The following is a 16,412-nucleotide window of genomic DNA, read 5'->3' as shown; positions in this document are numbered from 1 at the left end:
TCATTAAGGCGGGGGTTAACATGAAGGCCATATTTTTGCTAGGTATTATGGTTTGAACGCAAATATATCGTTCACGTTTCAAGCAGTGAAAAATCTCTCTGCTCATTTCACATAGCTACGTTTTGGGCTGTTTTGTAAATTTTTTGGTGATTTTTGGGTAAATTTGGGAATAAATAGTTTTTCTCAAAGGATTAGTAAAATTTATGGAAATAGGCTATTTTGAAGATTTGATGTTGTTTTAAAATTAGAATTTGAAGTTAGAAATTGGTAGACTTACACCAAACAGTTGCCGAACAACCCGGGGTGCCCTTTTGGGGGCAATGAACTGTCTGGTGGTGTTCCAAACCCCTTTTTATCCTTTTAATCCCTCTTTAAACTTCCTAAAATTTCACTTAAATTCATGTGTACCCCCCGCCTTAATGTAATCTTGAGGGGTACGCTTCACTTGGTTTGACTGCAATTGCAAGCGGATATTTAGTACTCATTAACGTTTGTGCCTTTTGTTCACACGTAAACGATATTTGTGCTTGCGAATTTTTTCTCGTTTTCTTCAAGACTCTCCAAAATGAGTAAACTGGAAAAGCAAAGAAATGTCCCCATTTACACCGTGCCATAAAAATTACAGCCAATTAGAACACAGGAAAGTCGTTGTATATTCGACGCCCGGGGGTACTTTGGGAATTTTTGGGTGGGGATGTGCCGCTGGGACCCTGGAACCCTTGGCCTATACCAGAGCTAGTTCAGCTGAATTTTGCTAACCTATACTAGAGTAAATTCCCCAAATCCCCCCATTTATCGACACTGTTGAGGCTGATTTGCGTAAATTTAAACTTGCCGATTTGATTTTTTATATTTTTGAGTGGCAATTCCTGGTTTCCTTACTCTAGATAAACTCTTCAACCAAGCAGTCAGTTTTGCGAAAATGATACCCTATTCTAGACCCAAACGCTCTGATTTATATACCCTATCCTAGAGTAAACTGCTTGAAAACCATACCCTTCACAGCGGCACATACCTATATCCAACCTTCCAATCATGCGCCGCGCGTAGCGTATGTCGCATTGATTGTGCTTTTCTATGGCATAGTATAAAAAAATTATGCAACGCCCTCTCGTGGTATAACATGGATTATCTCACTTGTCACTTGTATTTTCTTGGTATACACACTTGCCTGGAGGCTTGTGTATACCGAGAAAATACAAGTGACTCGCGCGTGGGATATTTCATGGTATACAACTCGAAAGCGTTGGATAACTGTTATGTACTTCATGACAGCACAAAGGGATTCACTGATAAATTGTGAAGTCACGTCAGGTAATAATTTAAAAGCCTGCATTTAACCTCGCACCCGGGCTTCCTTCAGTGATATCAGTATTCCAGCGTGTATGGGCAGGCTGGGTGTTTTTATAGGCTCGATTACCAGCCGCTGTTCGGGAAAGAGCCCGCGCTCCTTTGACCGAACTCAAGAGAGCGGCGGAAATCGAGCCGAAGTGTTTTACAAAGCAGTAGAGCTAGAACAATAGAAAGCTTGGATCAGTTTCAAAAATCAGTGTGTTCTCAAAACGGAGCACTTTTTAAATCCACTTTAGTAATAAGCAGGCATACAAGACTAGACCATCGAGAAATTGAGAATGACTCGGATTTGGCAAACGTATTCAAATTTTTCTCTAAGCTTAAATGAAAAGCTTATTATCATAAAAATCCTTGTTTTTCGGCCATTTCAATTTCAGGAGAAAGAGAAAAGCAACAGCGGTAACGAACATAACAAATAGATTACGCATGGTATATTCAACTTGACGTTTCGTAAGTTACAACATACATCTTCAGAAGTGACGGTTACAAAATATGACAAAATTTAAAAAGGCTAAAACTAAAGCGAGGTATTGGTAACTAGCTAGACAACAATGAACAACAGAAACTACATCCGGTGTGAATTAATAAAGAAAGAGTTTTTCACTACCGACGTTTTCATTTAGGGCGGGTTTTAAGTCCCGTATCAACAATGTTTCCTTGATTTTACATTGTAAATCTCATTGCTCACTTGCTAGGATCTCGAAATGGTCCCATTTGATGTTGTGACCGGTAGAAGTCGAATGATCAGCAACAGCGGAAGCGTGACCAACTTGAGTGAGAGCTTTGAAGTGCTCCGTCTTTCCGTCCTGCAATCTTCTTTTGGCTTTACCAATGTAGAAAGCATCACAGTCCCAGCAGCTGGCTTTGTAGACAATCTTCGATTTCTGCGAGCGCTTTATTCCCTCCTGCTGGGATCCCGAAAGGAAGTCTGCCACATCCAGGTCGCCTCCGCGTTCTAACGGAGAGACCCCGCGCCGCTCTCTGAGCCGCCGGATGGGACAGCCTTCCTCTCCTCGGGGCCCTCACAGCTTAGACCTCACAGTAGACCTCACAGCTTTCTCCTTTCCCTTTCACAGTACGACCATGCAATTCCTGCATGGGAGCTGAAAACCACGTTTGACCTGTGGCTGTGACCCGCATTTACGAGCAACGCCGAGTCAAGTGGATACGCTGGCCCCAAGGAAAGGGAGGTCCTATCGTCCCATCCGTGCCCCCGCCATTTCAGTTGATTGCCAAAGGTGATATGTGGGTTAGGGATTTCGGATCGTTTCTAGCAGGCGAACCGCATAAACATATGTCCGGCTGGGAATATTTGACTCAGAATCACCCCCAACAGGACCTAACCATGTCCTGGATAAAAGACGGGATCAATATTCACGAGTTTATTGTTCCCTTTCATGGTACATATCGCCGAAGGAGATATCACCATATAGCTTCCCTCCTGATGCAATTTTTCCCAATAATAAGTCGTGTATCCCCCATGCCCAAGTCATCTCCACCGAGATCGAAAAGAAGATCGCCATGGGCGCTATGACCGCGTTCGGGAGGGTAGAGTAAGTCCCATCACCTCGAATAGTCATGTCACTTAGTATCAAGCCATCCAAACCACGCTTGGTTCACGACCAGCAATATCTTAACTGTTTCATGAAGCATTATCCCTTCAAACTGGACCAAGTTGTCAATATCCCACGATATACCTCGTGAAAAAGTCTCTCACACTAAACTAGATGACAAGTCCGGCTTCGATCATTTTCTTTTATCTCAGAAGATAGTCGAACCCTTGTGGGCGCCGAATGGGGTCGCTGGTGGTTATTATAGAACATGCTTTGCCAGGGATGGAAAGAGAGTCCTTGCATCTATCAGACCCTCGGGGCCGTCGCAACCTCTTACATTCGAGAGGTCGGTGTCCCTTCCTCACAGTACATTGATGATAGACATGTCGGCGAACTGTGGGGTGTTCCCGGGGCGCGCTCAAGTTACCAAGCCACACTGTCGGGCGTAGTTCTCGCAATTGCGGTACTTACAAAGTTAGGATACTTCATTAATACCGAGAAGTCGGTTGCCTTACCCACCCAACGACTCGTTTTTTTGGCACACTTGGTCGACACCGTTCGGGAAACCTTCTCTACCCCGGAGGACAAAAACAAAAATTTACAACCTTTCGTGACGCAATTTTGCTGGAGAGAACGGTCTCCTTAAATACCCCTGAGTTTGATGGTTCCAGCGGCAAAACTCTACACTCGTCAAATAGCGTGCGCTATATCTCAGTTCAGTCACTGAGCAAAGCCTATTCCGATGATCGGTGACCTGCGTTAGGAGGTAGAGCACTGGCTTTTTAATTTATTGACCATTGGGGAGGCCGTCTTCCTTGGCGGAAGGAAGAACACAGCGTACTAAAAGAGGTTTTCTTCGACGCATCCCTCGCCAAATGGGGTGGCGTTTTGTCAACCCCCAAGGTATCCGTACTACAGGTGATCACTTTAGCAGCGAGATAATGTCCACGGACATCGCAGTTAAAGAGAGCTATGGGCCTCGTGCTTTACACTATTCGCGCCTTCCTATCAGAGCTCCAAAACTGCCCAGTTGACGCCCAATTGAATAATAGCACGTTATACTACGCTTAGAAGGGTGAAGGATGTCGCAACCAAACTGCTAACGGAGTTGTCAAACTCCTATTTGAGGCAACTTAGAGTTTAACGTACGTTTTTACATCACTTTGAACTGATACACAGCGAGGAAAAAAGCTTATTATCAAATGCGACTTTTCATCAGATTTGAGGATGTGTGAAATTACCTAACTGTATGAAATTAACTTGAGCACTGTGCCTATTGAAATGCACCAAATCCGGGCGCTAAAGACAAATCTCTTGACTTTTTTTCCTAGTTTTAAGCCAAATCTATACAGAAATTCACCTAATCCGGATGCTAAAAACAATTCTCTTGACGCTACTCTCCAGCTTCGTAGCTAATTGTAGGAGCTCTCATAACAACATTATTGAAATAACACCGATGGATCCAGCAACCCAAATGCATAAAAATCTTTTTGTCATGTATGGCCTTACTTTTTGCCGGAAAGGTGCACCAAGACCCTTTGTGTGGGGGCGGGGGGAGGGAGAGGAGGAGGAGGGGATCGTAGCGCCCTTGGGGGAGTGATGGGTGGGACTTGGCTCCGCCAATAAATACTTACGTTCTAATTCACTGCGTTCAAACGAACGTAAATTATTTTCACCTTAAACATGTGCACCCACTAAGACACACATAAAGCGACACCAAGAATATGGTTGGACTTTCCCAGGCAGAATCCAAAGAGAAATGACAAAGTAGACATACGGAAAGCGAACACAAGTAAGTACTCACCACGAAAAAGCTGATTATCAGGAGCATGGTTCATTTTCTTATCCTCGTTATACGCCTTCCACCAAACTCAACCTTCCTCTTTCTGTTGGCGGATTCTTTCGCTTTTCTCAACTTTTTCTCGTCCTCGGACCCTAATGCCGAAAGTGTTTAGACTCGTATTCGTCAACCACTAACCACCCGCCCTTGTTCCAGTCAGCAATTTTGAGAAGTTTCCGTCTTTTGTGAATAGGGACCTAAAACGAAACAACGATGGCAACGCCGGGGCAACAAGATCGTCACCAAACAAAAGGTTTAATGAGCAGAACAATGGCTGTGCACGTGCGTTATAAATCTTTGCACATTTCTGCACAACGATTGACAACGTGAAATAATCAAATTCTGCGTATTTTGGAGAACGTAAGCCACGACAGCAAATTTCTCGCATTTCGTTTTGAAGGTGATAAATCCATCTTTTGATTACTAGGCGTCGTCCCTGGTGTCGCCGTCGTCATTGCTTAAAGCTCCTCATTAATGTTTGCCCTCGGCGACGAGCTTTTTGATTCCGAGAATATCCGGCGGATTCGTAGCGCTCTGTATCTTTCTGAACTGAATTTGTTTACCCTTCTAGCCCATCCCTTCGAGCTGAGTATTCAGATAAGATTTGAACAGGCCAAACACCTGCTGAACGAGTGAAGGATTCGCCTTTTGGAAGTGTGGTGTCCAAAGATGACTGCCAAGAAAAGGCACAGCGCGTGATACTTAGCCAAACTTTTCCGAACCTAAGGTGGCCAAAGGAGGTTGAGTACCGCGAGAAGATTCACTACGTAATGTATTCTTTAAATTCCCCGAATCCGACATCATGGGAATATATGACGACGGCAACTCAATTAAATCTGTGCGCGCGAGAGAGAGATCGACGGAGAATGAATTCTTAACAACTCTTATATTCGTATGTGAACCAGTAATAGAGCAAAAATAACACGAGAAGCACGCAGAAGCGTGCAGAACGCACAACACCTTGAACTTGCCGCAGCACGTGAAAATGACATATTAAGCTCGATACCTATTTTTTTTTTTTTTCAATTTTTTCCGCCATTTATATTACCGTTCATATTCTACATTTCTACTGAGCTGTACATTGATAATGTTAACACCATTTCTTTTTCTAGTTGAGTATAGACGCTACGTCGGACTAATAAGGCCCCTCTCCCCACGAGGCAACTTTATCGAGCGTTTATATGTGAAGACGTTGTCTCCGAGTCAAAGTTCACCCGATTATTGATGACCTTCATTGAATAATCAAATGTGCAAATATCCCTCTTTCTTTGAGTTTTCCTTGGTCATTCGATCAAAGTGGGTTTTGCGGCGTTAATTTTCACTTCTTTGATACAAATTTCTTAATCTAGACATTTCGTGACACTCGCCAAGGCGAGAAATGTCTTGGTCAGGTGAGCCAAAGTGTTGATATGAAGAAAAGTTGTCCCTTCTGCCAGGGTTACCCTGCCTGCCGAGACGAGACAACTCGCCCACCCGAGTTGTCTCGCCCTCCGATACGGATTTGCGATCCTCTTGTAAACGGTTGGTTGAATTTTGCAAAGAAATAAGTGAAAAGTTACCTAGGGTTGTCTCGGGTATTCGTCTATCCGAGACCATATAAATGGGGCATAAGTGTCCTATACCATCCAAACTTATCTTGGTTTCAGCAGAATTACCAACCTTGCTCCCAGGCCCCGGGCGGGGAGACGGGAGCGGGGGCGGGGGCGGGGGCGGGGGCGGTACGCTACAAAGTTTTATACGGGGAGGCTCCGCCCCGAGGTCCAACCCCTTACCCTTTTATATACCACTTTGACAGAAAAGGTACCTGTTTTGTATTCCTTTAACTGAAACAAGGTACTACCTCTTTCACATGCTTTCATACTCGGCCCGTATTATGAAAAAATCGCCAAAAAGGAAAATCTTCTTGTCATTTGCATTTGTGCTTAACAATCAAATGAAATGATACAGCCATAAGGCGCGCATGCTCGAAATATATTGATCAAAAGGACCTTTAAAACTAAATTACAGATTGCCCTACCCTTTCGTGATATACCTCAACTTGTGAAATCCCCAACCTTGTTCCTATGGCCTGTTCCCTTGCTTGGGAAAAGAGAAAAGGGAAAAGGCCATGGGAACGAGGTTGGTGAAATCCCTACCCTTTTATATACTCGAAGCCTAAAAAAAGTACCCCATTGGGGTGGAGACTCCCCCTATAGTTTGTTGTAGGGAGTACCCTCCACCGGGGGTTCTCTTTAAGTTAAGAAGGGGCGGCCCTTCCAAATATCAAGAAAAGGCACTGGGAACGAGATAGTAGAAGTATTCCATCCCAGGGCTACACACTCCACACAGAGATCGTGTGCCACTTTTTTGTTCTTACATTTTGATGCCATCCGTAATGTATTACTGAACAGACGTACGGTAACATGGAATCTATTTGTTAATTAAATATCAGTGAATTAGGACAGACCGGGCTTTTTTGGGTCTGCTGTGAGGAGGCTTTTGAGGCCCTTGCTCTGTAACTCTTAGGGATGAGAAACTATGACGATGAAACTTGGAGAATTTTGACTGATTGCTTGATTGATTGCGTGGAACGATGACGTCATATGATGTAGACATGACGCCATCATTTCCGAACAGCCGCCATCTTGGATTTCAGGATTTGTCCAAAATGTTAGAAAACCGTGACTGCCAAAAATTGCTCAAAAATAGCCAAAACCGATAAAGAGAGCTAAAAACAACTAAAAATGTAGTTACTGCAAGAATTTTGTTTTTCGTTCAGAACAAGAAAATTTGAAATTTGAAAAGCATGCCTGTCAAAATATGGTTGCTATGCAAACGTCTAGCTTGCGTTGCAGACGGAAATTTCCCCGTGATAGGTAGCGTCTGCGACGCAGGCTAGCAAACGTCAAGATCCTTGACTGATGAAATGTCCTACAAAATTGTTTCCAATTTTGTGGCCTTAAAAGCCTTAAAAGTTGGTGGGTCCTCAAAAGCCCCTTCCGCAAAACAATTGGCGTAGAGAAATAACATGAAATACATTTTTCGTGTGAAAAGAAGAGACATCTTTCGACTGAGGCAATTATACCACTCATTCACTGTCGTTTTCTACGATCGATCGGTTGGTCGCTTGGCTATGCCTCTGTGACTATTTGCTTTTGGATCAGAATACTCAAGCTTTTGATCGACCACAAATTTCTTTCCTCGGAGTATTTACACTACCATATGCCATAGAACGAGTTTAAAAATCTTAAGTGGAACCCCAAGCGGGGAGAGTGCAGTGGTTTCATAAGAACGTTTTGTTCATTTATTAGATCATTTCTATGCTCTATAGGAGTCTACGGCTCCGAAATTTGCGGTTACTTTGCTTTCTTTTCATTAAAAATGGAAGATCGCGGCCGGCCTCGAATTAACGAGAAAATCCAGTGCGAAATCGTGCATATGAAATTGTTTCAGCTTGAATCTCAAATAAAAAGTTGGCAACGCTACTATTTCTTTAAAAAAACAAAATCAAAAAAGTTTGTTTAGTGAACATTGAAAAACGCAAGCCCTATACAGTAGCCGTAGCCATATAGGGCGTGTCTGCTTCCCAACCTCCTCTCCTTGCATGCCCATAATCCCTAAATATGGAATAACATTTACCCCTTCCCCGTCTCTTCCCCCAATCCTGCTCCACCCACCCCACCTTCCTATGGCGTGGTTGTCAGTTTAGCCAGCTTTTAAAAGTATGTTATAGTGAAATTGAGAAAATATTCACCCACAAAAATTAAGCAAGCCTGTATGTCCTGAAAATTATTTTTCTCTGATTTGCGAAAGAGTTTGGTGAATAAAAATTAAGGACATTTGGAGAGTAAGGTGCTTACTGCTATAAATCAGTAATGTCTGAGATGGAAAAAAAGTCGGGAAAAAGTCTTCGAAAGTTCTAACACTTTTTTAATAGCTTCTAATTGACGGACACTTGACGAGCCGGTTTGTCTTTATGACATGTCCACTAGTTTATAAAGATTTACGAGATACCCAGGGTTATGCCAAAGAGATCAATTGTTAAATTCAGTGATATTTCTACTCAACATAATTTTGAGTTTTTCTGTAATAGTTCTCTGAAGATCTTGACAAGTTCTTCGGAGTTATCAGTTTTTCTGCGAGTTCACGTTTTTTGCTGACAACAGTTGATTAATCTCCAAATACACGCCCACAATTAAAAAACTGCTTGAATATTAGAATTAAGATATTATAGTTAGATAATTATCTCGAGATTTTTCTTCACGAACAGCAGTTAACTTTCCACGAGATCCAGCTTTCTACTCACAACTGTCGATTTCCACACCCACAGATCCACAATAAAAACACTGCTTCCCAACATACATTTATTTTTAATTTAGCTATCATAGCCATCTCAAGATTTTTGCTGGATCCTTCTAAACAGTAGAGTAGTTTTCCACGAATTAAATTGCATTTTTACTCACAACTGTTGTATTTAGATTATTCAGTATAGTTATCTCGAGATTTTGCCGGCTCCTCCTGAGCAGTACTTTCTAAATTTCTGCCCACAACTGGCGGATCTCCACACTCCCACAATGAAAAACCGCTGTGTTGCCGGCCAAACAGGCAGAACATGTTGGGAGTTTACAAAAGAGACGCCGTTAACGAAACAGCTAATTTTGTATGCATATTGTTCATTTGTTTACAATTTTGTCAGACAACCATTATACTATAGTGAACCAAAAGTGAGACAACTAAATTAAAAAGTCGTTAAAAGTGTATTCCGGACTCAGTGTTTGCTACAAGCCGCACGACATGTGGATTTTAAGATGGAGTCCGCAGCGAAATCGTCGGAAATTTGTTCAGGCTCGTAATTCTACACCACGCGCCGGACAGCTGGGCTTTGACTATAAGCCGGTTCTTAAGATTTGAATATTATTTTATAAAAAACCTTTGTTTAAAATCCTTGAGAATCCAAGAGAGCCTTGAATAATAACTAAAACGTGCACTGTAAAATTTACATGAGTGAATCTTGTTGACTAAAGCTCAGTAGTCTTGTCTGACAATATCATTTCTTATGCAGGTAGAGATATCGAGTCTTTGTCAGCAACCCTGATAATGTTTCTTCGATGTTTTTTCATGTTGTGCTCGTTTTATATCTCTATCTATTGGAACAGTGTTTGTTGAAGTCAATGAGGTATTCAACCATTGTTGAGTCTTTGCAAACAAAGGACAATAAGACTTCGTGATCCATTGAAAGCACAGCTTAAGAACAAAGATAGCTTCTTTCTTAGCCAAAGGGTTTTATTCAATCAATTGCAGACGGGTTATCCATATTATACGGTGTAGAAATTGAATAAAAATTACCGGAGGAAGCCGTTTTGTAATAGGCGTCTAATTTCATATGTATATGCAAAAATATCAATTACAAACTAATCATAAAAACATTTGGGCCGAGTTGTAAAGTCTCTTGGACCACAAAGTTTGCTTTCGTCGTGTCGTAATGATTATACGTGTTTCAGGAAATTGCAAAATAACGTTCAACGCTTTGCATGTTTGAGTTGAGAAGTAAATTAAATAGATGTGTTAGGTTTCGATGGAATTAGCCTAATACTTATAAAAATGTCAAATTTCCTAAGTGGCCTTTAAGGTTGAATTGTCATTTTAAGAAAAATCACAAAATTATAACATAGAATGAATGCATGGGTAAAAAAATTATTGCGGTTTTTTAGTAAATGAGGATTTTAACATCTATGATCGAAATTTAAAATTTCTTTTTCGATTTTTTGAAAATTATTGTTTTTTCTTTGGAAAAATACGAACAGAAAAGCACACAGATGAAAGAAAACAAGAAGACAGTCCACACTGCTAAAAAAAAATATAAAAACTTAGCTAAATTTGGCTTTTAGAATTGATTACAACCAATTTAGTTGTCTACCAGATACTTAAATCTCAAGGAAAACTAATTAGACATTATGGGTTACGTGATAATGTGTTTCAAATTGAGAAAACACATGTTCAATTTCCTGGCTTTTTTTCTAGCCTCATTATATTGGCTTTTTAGCAGATTTCTCGATTTTCCTTGCCTGCGGGAATGAACGAAAATTAAGCTTAGCGGCACTATAAATACTCATAGAAATCGTTTTCCTTTTACATTTTGTATCTGCCTGGATGTCCCACTGTTAAAAGCAGTAAACATCATTTTATTCCATGTTATTGATTATTATCGGAGGCAAGAAATAAACCACACTATTTAATTTTGCACGGGGTGGGAATCAAATTTCGATCTGTCGCTGTGAAAGCAAAGCTGCTTTTAGGATAACTTAGCACACAGACGCAATTTAGTTAATTTAGAGGAAGGAAATATCACTCAACTTATTCATTTTCGGTTTCTAAAAGTCTATTTCCTCGAATATTGGGTAATTTAATTGTTAAGGCCGTTTTTGATGTATATATTTCGTTTATACTGATATCCTCGACATCTGTCCCACTTTTATTAAAGGTGTGATTTTGTTCTTAAAGAACACAACAAAGGAAATAAAGTTAACGATATTATTTCCAATCCAGCAATATCAACTTCCTTTCAAGTAAGTTTTCGATTGCTTTTTAGTGGATCGGTACAAGGCTTTACACAAATTGACGCGAACACTACAAAAGCAGTCTCAAAGAACATATGAGATACAGGAGTCAAAGTCGTCTTCACTGCTATTAACTGATTCACTCCCTTCAAAACAACATGCATATTCAAATAAGGCCACTGAATTTACGTGTGACAATGAATTTTTAGAGATGGTTTAAACAGATAATTAATAATACTCTCTCTTGAGCTTCTTCCGGGAAAAAAAAATGGTGTAGCAGAACGGCTGAATGCAGTAAAAACCATTTCAATATCGAAATCAGCAAACAGTACTTGTTGTTTCCATACGCCATGTTTATGTGCCTTCGTAACTAATCATTTTCTCTTAGGATTGCAAAGAGGCTTAACTAATTCGTCCACTACAACTAGTTAGCTGAGTAACAAAACACCGAAACCAAAACAAACCTCTGAGAATTTTCTCGGAGACCGAGGGCTGCTAAAAGAGGTAAATACTGCAATTTAAAAGCAGTTACCACCTCATGTTTTGTGGCATATCACGTCTTTTGAAACGATATTGATATTGAATGATAATAAGATGAAGGAGGGCCACAAAAACACATGTAGCTTTCTCTCATCACACAAAACATAGTGTTTTAAACAAGTTCATTCATTTTGGACAAAGGCATCTAGTTGCGCGCGCGAAAAAAGTGGTAGATTTTCCTGCGCTGTTTTCAGTCCGGAGTTCTTTCATCAGGCCGATACCTTAAAATGCCGCGTCAGTGACAATGGAGCGATTTTTCATAAAACCGTAAAGATGAGTCAAATAAGATACACTACATGACAATGGGCTATTAAGATTGAAATCTGTGAATAACAGCTTTTAAGTTCTTAGCTCCCCTGTTTTCGCTCTCGATATCTAAATCGCATGAAAAGTCCCTGACTTTGATAGGCAAATTTACTCAGCATTTCAAAATATCATTTGAAAGAAATCGTTGTAAATAACGTGAATTGATGAACGAGGATTGATAATACGTTGTAATTATTACTGAAATAAGCTAATCAGGGCTAAAAAACTTTTTGCAACCTTCTAAAGTCTCTCGGAATGATTATTCGGGTTTATTTTTCGTCAAACTGCCAACAAACAAACGAAGCTCGCCGAGAAGAAATCTACAGAATATATTGCAAGTATTTATGAGTTTACAAACAATAATAAATTACTCCTCTTTGATGAGCACAGCAAAGAAAGACTTAATTAGCGTTGATCAACTGGGTAAAGATTTCTAGCAGTCATTTTGACAAATTTTACGTCATTTTATTTACAGTTTATAGAGAGCTAGTAGATTTAATCCCAGGAATCGAAGGCATCTTTTAATGACAATCTTGGCAAACCATAACATTATTAGTATTAGTCATACTGATTGAATACAAAAAGGGATATACTTTTTTGTCTTTTTCAGTGCTGTGAACAACTGCTGTTACGTAGGCAGCTTTATTTCTAAGGTGTGGCCTAACGTCCTCATTAATTCGTCAAGAAAACGCTCTTCAAACCGATGGAATTTGAAAGCGCCGTCTTTTCGCTTTCGTGTGGACGGAAAACATTTTGAAAACGGAGCTTTTCGACAACGATGTAGTCAAAATAATCATGTGATTTCCCTGCCTTGGTTTTCCTCAAACTCAAACCCAAAACTACCAGTGATCGTTGCGTTTTTAAATTTCTCCGGTGTAGTGTGGTCCGAAAACATTCGATGCGTTTTCAGAGTGAAACCCCCGTTTTCAAATTCCTCCGGCGTAATGGGGACAGGGCCTCAAGGGACCGAGAATTTTCAGTCAAAATGAGGTTCATAGCAAACATTGAAGGTTGCGCCGTTTGACATAACCTTTCGCTTAGAGATAAAACAAGGAAGCTCTGTTTTTACTTGATACAACTCGGCCACTATTCATTTTGTATCAACGAAAAGGGCCAACTACTCTGTAATGCAAAAATTGAAGGAAATAACAACATCAGCAAACAGAAACAAATCGACAACCAGTCACGTCACACGTGTTTATGGGCGTTGGCCAACGGATGAACAATTAATTGTTTTAAGGTTGTTCCAGATTGTTATGATGTTTTCTGCAGCATTAATAGGTCATGATTTGGTGGAAACTGAAGAAAATTGCACTCCGTATAAATCTAATACGATTAAAGCGATATGCTTAAAAGTTTGCCTGGCGGAAACAGGAAGATTTCTGCTATTTTGAGTGGTTTCCAAATTAAATTCGTTTATCGCATGTACTTTTCATTCTTCCTTACAGGGTTGATACAAAATTACAAATACGTTCGAAACTCTGTGATATAACTATTAGAGGACAAGCTACTTGTACGTTCAAGCTCAGAAGAAAAGCGCAGATAAACCAAAAGATGGTTATCATCCCAGTTCGCTCAGGAAAGGTGGAAAATTAGCGCGTGTGCAAGGCGTGAACGGCGCGTGGAGGACACGCGTGGTCTATTGTTTTCATGTGTGTGTATGGATTTTCAACAGTTTCTAACACGCACGAAATACGAGATATCGTATTTTTTGAAAGGTTGAGGATAAATAAATTCTATGGCTAAACAACACTGTTCAGTGAAATTCAGGAATTCTGATGGCTACTCAATTAGACATATTTTAAATTCAGATTAACAGCTACTAAATCGATTCTTATACGGATAACAACGGACATATATCGTAAAAAAAAATGCAAGATTTGTTAAAAAGTGTTAAATTTGAGCTCAGTAATGTTCGGGTTAATGTAAAGTAAGTGAGCTTTTAGTTAGTAGTTTTCGTGTTGAAGGCGTTTTAATCAACAAGCTCCTAACAGTAATGCTAAACACAATAAAAGTTAATTTGTTTGTTTTTAAAGCCCTGAATATCGACATTCAAAGTTCCTGTCCTGGTCTCTACAAATTTCTATTAGCTGTGAAATTTTCTTGAAATACTAAGAAAATTTCTCTTTGGTGATGTTTCGCTAAATTCTCTCAAACTTTATACTTGGATTATGTCACTACACTGTACGGAGAGCTTGGGTTTGATCAACTTAAGAAGAATAAAAATCGACAGTAGGGGACGCCATCTTAAACAAATAGGTATAAAATATCCGCATTTTTTTTTTATTAGAAACCCATACTTGTAAAATTTAGGAATAGCATCAAACTTCCGTTGATCAAGTTTCTTAAGTCTTTGAGGTACGATTACAATTTGTTTCATTAGTTTCAGTGAGATCAGCATTCTCCTATTTCGAGAAAACCAAATAAACGATATCAGAGAACCTTTTGAAACATTACTTCCATCGATACTATGGTATAACACTTTTTGTTCTTGATATTCATGCTACATTTCGCGCTTTCTGAATCCACTGGCAAAGTAAGAGTCGACGGAAAGATTTATATCAAGCAGGTTGATTGGTCTGGCTCAACTAGCTTTTCTAACTATCAGATTAACAGTCAATTATCGACAGTGCGTACAGAAACTGATTAGAAAGGCGAAAAACGAATTCTACAAAGGTAGTTTCTTGGTTTGGGTTTTCTCGAAGAAGTACGTCCAGACCCCCTCTAGCTGGCTGCGCGTACAGCAAAATGGCGTGGCTGTGACTCCTCGAAACGAACGTTTCAGCGAGCGGATCGAAACAGACTGAGGAACAAACGGTCCTCTACTCTCGGACGCTGAGATATAATCAGAAATACCGTAAGGAGATGAGAGATAATCATTCAGTAAGGGCAATTTTGGGCCTCTTCTAAAAGTACGGCAACTCGCAATTGAAAATTCCCGTAAATATGAACTAGAAATGCTAATTCATTGTGGACCATTGTGCTCGGGTTTGGCACAAAAAGCAGCTTTTACGAAATGGTAGTGAGACTTGAACCCCATAGAGATTTCTTAATTCTCTTGGAAAACAAAATGCTCTCTACAGTAAACAGACTTTTAGACTTCGGAAATTTTATGTTTTTTTGGTAACGTTACATCAAATATTTAAACTTTAACTTGATTAAAAAATACCACAAAACACACTCCTCAAAGGTACACCATAAACTTAATTATATCGAGTCAGTAATTAAAGTCAAGAAACTCCGCAAACTATTTTTTCTATCAGTGCCAAGGAAATGACAAAAAATATGAAAATTATTGTCGAAAGGAAAATATCAAATTTGTTGCACGTCACATTCGCTAATCGTACATCAGAAACTCATAACCACCGAAAACATATCCACGATTATAACACAGACATGGCCTTAAGACAGGACATATTTTACTCTTTAAGGATCAAAGATAACAAATATTGGAAAAATGTATTCGTTGGTAAAGTTGCTTGAGGAAACGACCACAGAAAACTAAAAAAACAATATCAGTGGTTTTTTTTCAGCTTTTACGATAAAATGTCTTCCATAGAAAGTAATCAGATTTAAAAAAAAATAATTCGTTTTCATCGATATTTTTCTTTATGTAATTACGAAGGTAGAAAAAAGAAAACAAGAATTTAAATTAATTAAAAAGTCGGTCAGAAACTTTGAATTTTAAATTTGTTTTCCCTCTAATATTTCTGTTATCAGTTTTTTTTTCGCCGTGTATTGATCAAATGATAACGTCTTGAAGGAAGAGCTTAGAAAATCCATCGGAAGTTTCTCTCCCCACATCAGCCTATTTTATTGCGGAAAATCTTTGAATTCACTAAAAGCCAAGGCGCTAAAAGACGCTAAAAGGCTATTATGATTTGAAATCAGAGAAAAGGCAGTGATAAATGGGAAATGTGACGATCTTGGCACTTTTCTGCTCTCATTTATTTGGTGAGATTCCACGAAAACTCGGCCAAGTCTCGCCTAACAAGCAAACAGAACTTACAACGTATAATTAAAAACTCATTTTGCCTCAAGTTGTGTTTGCGAACTTCAGCCGCCAACACAGGTGTAGGAAATACTCATTTCGGCGTTATCTTGATGGAGATAACGCTTTTCGTGCGAATCTTTTAGGAATATCGCGATTATGAATCTCGTTCATTACGGCGTCGCGTATTGGCGTAGCGTTCGTGCGTGCTGTTGACAACATGTCAAGCTACTTCCAGTTCGAACGCATTCAATGGCGATGGACTTGTTGATAAGCCAGTAAATGGGTGTTCG

The 16,412-nt window shown here is 39.7% G+C and overlaps 1 pseudogene; it reads left to right on the top strand.

The window, feature by feature from the left end:
- The first annotated feature begins 2,874 nt into the window (after nucleotides 1-2,874).
- On the top strand, nucleotides 2,875-3,669 carry LOC145497535 (uncharacterized; annotated as a pseudogene).
- Nucleotides 3,670-16,412: the final 12,743 nt, after the last annotated feature.

The sequence above is a fragment of the Orbicella franksi genome, chromosome 9 (assembly GCF_964199315.1).
Source record: "Orbicella franksi chromosome 9, jaOrbFran1.1, whole genome shotgun sequence".
Classification (NCBI taxonomy): Eukaryota; Metazoa; Cnidaria; class Anthozoa; order Scleractinia; family Merulinidae; genus Orbicella; species Orbicella franksi.
Note: the sequence above shows the minus strand (reverse complement) of the source record. Positions and strands in the feature narration are given on the sequence as shown.